Consider the following 3,154-nt stretch of genomic DNA (forward strand, 5'->3'; position numbering starts at 1 on the left):
TTTTGATTTACAGTACTAGTATATAATATCATGTATATATATATATATATATATATATATATATACAGTACTAGTATATATACCATGTATATAACAATATATAGATATATATATACAGTACTAGTATATATACCATGTAAATAATATATATATATATATATATACAGTACTAGTATATATACCATGTATATAACAATATATAGATATAAATATATACAGTACTAGTATATATACCATGTAAATAATCATATATATATATATATATATATATATACAGTACTAGTATATATACCATGTATATAATAATATATACAGTACTAGTATATGTACCATGTATATAATAATGTATATAATAATATATATATATATATATATATATATATATATATATATATATATATATATATACAGTACTAGTATATGTACCATGTATATAATAATATCAACAACAGAATGTCACCGTGTCATTGGCTGAAATCAACAACAGAATGTCAGTCATTGGATGAAATCAACAACAGAATGTCACCGTGTCATTGGATGAAATCAACAACAGAATGTCACCGTGTCATTGGCTGAAATCAACAACAGAATGTCACCGTGTCATTGGATGAAATCAACAACAGAATGTCACCGTGTCATTGGATGAAATCAACAACAGAATGTCACCGTGTCGTTGTATTTAGGTTGCCAGTTGGGTGAATAAAAGACTCCCTGACTTCTTCACATCTAATCAGTTTTCCATGTTGATTCAATGTCATCACGGTTTGGGTTGCCCGGGGGGGTGTGTGTGTGTACAGGGGTTACATGAGGAGAGGTTTCAGTGCAACTATTGTTTGTACAAACAAAAACACACTCAGTGGTCTGAGAGGACAAGAAGTCCTGTGTTCTCTTCTCCTCTCTACTATAAACGAAGGGTTTCTTTCCATCTGAACTCTCTACTATAAACGAAGAGTTTCTTTCCATCTGAACTCTCTACTATAAACGAAGAGTTTCATTCCATCTGAACTCTCTACTATAAACGAAGAGTTTCTTTCCATCTGAACTCTCTACTATAAACGAAGAGTTTCTTTCCATCTGAACTCTCTACTATAAACGAAGAGTTTCTTTCCATCTGAACTCTCTACTATAAACGAAGAGTTTCTTTCCATCTGAACTCTCTACTATAAACGAAGGGTTTCATTCCATCTGAACTCTCTACTATAAACGAAGGGTTTCATTCCATCTGAACTCTCTACTATAAACGAAGAGTTTCTTTCCATCTGAACTCTCTACTATAAACAAAGGGTTTCTTTCCATCTGAACTCTACTATAAACGAAGAGTTTCTTTCCATCTGAACTCTCTACTATAAACGAAGAGTTTCATTCCATCTGAACTCTCTACTATAAACGAAGAGTTTCATTCCATCTGAACTCTCTACTATAAACGAAGAGTTTCATTCCATCTGAACTCTCTACTATAAACGAAGAGTTTCTTTCCATTTGAACTCTCTACTATAAACGAAGGGTTTCTTTCCATCTGAACTCTCTACTATAAACGAAGAGTTTCTTTCCATCTGAACTCTCTACTATAAACGACGAGTTTCCTTCCATCTGGACTCTCTACTATAAACAAAGAGTTTCTTTCCATCTGAACTCTACTATAAACGAAGAGTTTCTTTCCATTTAAACTCTCCTCTCTTTTCCATCCCTCCTCTTTCCTCTCTTTCCTTCTCTCCCTGGCTTTGTAGGGCGCCACAGGGGGTTGGTTTGAGAGGGAGGGTGGTATATTCTGTCTAATGTGGTGTCTGTCTGTGTCTGTGTGTGTGTGTGTGTCTGTCTGTCTGTGTGTGTGTGTGTGTGTGTGTGTGTGTGTGTGTGTCTGTGTGTGTGTGTGTGTGTGTGTGTGTGTGTGTGTGTGTGTGTGTGTGTGTGTGTGTGTGTGTGTGTGTGTGTGTGTGTGTGTCTGTCTGTGTCTGTCTGTGTGTGTGTGAGTTGTTAATTTTTTCAGTTGCTCCATTTGTCTCTGAGCAGGAAGTGTGTGTTACTATGTGAATAGGAAACATGACCCCTTCTCCTATCTCCTTTCTCTCTAGATCAGGGGTGTCAAACATACGGCCCGCGGGCCGGAACCGGCCCCAAGGAGGTTCGATCAGGCCCGCAGGATAATTTGAAAGTGGAAAAATGCATAAAAGACATGGAATTAATATTTTTAATTCACTGCAATTCATGGATTATCCGCTAAGGGGCGCACTCTTTCCATCAGAGTAGAAGACAAGCCGCATCACTGAGACAGACTGAAAACAGCAGACGGTATCAATGCGCCATCTGCTGCTTGTTACGACGTTGTTAATACCTTGGTCTCTACCTCTCCACTACACCCTCATTAGCCAAAATGTCGTTATCCAAACGGAGAAAAGTAGATAAGGAGTGTAGAATTTTCAAAGAAAAATGGACCACGTCCTATTTATTTACAGAGATGCACGGAAAACCTTTGTGCTTGGTGTGTTTGCAACAAGTTTCGGTATTGAAGGAATATAATATTCGACGCCACTACGAGACTCATCACAGCGAAAAATATGACGGCTTGCAAGGACAACTGAGAAGAGATAAGATTAACGAATTGCTGGCGGGTCTGAGGAAACAGCAGTCAACTTTCATCCAGAGCCGAGAAGTCAGTGAAGCAGCGGTAAAAGCCAGCTACCTAATTGCTAGCGAAATAGCATTAGCATCGAAGCCGTATTCGACGGTGACTTTGTTAAACGATGCATGATGAAGGCGGCTGAACTTGTATGTCCCGAGAAGCGACAAGCTTTTGCCAATATTAGCCTGACGAGGAATACTATAGCAGAGAGGATTTCGGAACTATCGGCAGATTTAGACAGTCAATTGAAACAGAGAGTCAAGTCATTTATTGCATTTTCCGTGGCAAATGACGAGAGCACTGACATCACAGACGTGGCCCAACTGGCCATATTTATTCGAGGAGTTGATGAGACATTGACTGTTACTGAAGAGTTTCTTGAGTTGGTGCCAATGATGGACACCACAACAGCCGAGGACATTTCGGCTCTGTCCTTGCTGCATTGGACAGAGTTGGAGTGGACTGGTCCCGCGCTGTCAGCCTGGCTACAGACGGCGCGCCATCCATGGTCGGAAAGAAAGCAGGTGTCGCGAC

This window comes from Oncorhynchus keta, unplaced genomic scaffold, assembly GCF_023373465.1.
Source record: "Oncorhynchus keta strain PuntledgeMale-10-30-2019 unplaced genomic scaffold, Oket_V2 Un_contig_3914_pilon_pilon, whole genome shotgun sequence".
Classification (NCBI taxonomy): Eukaryota; Metazoa; Chordata; class Actinopteri; order Salmoniformes; family Salmonidae; genus Oncorhynchus; species Oncorhynchus keta.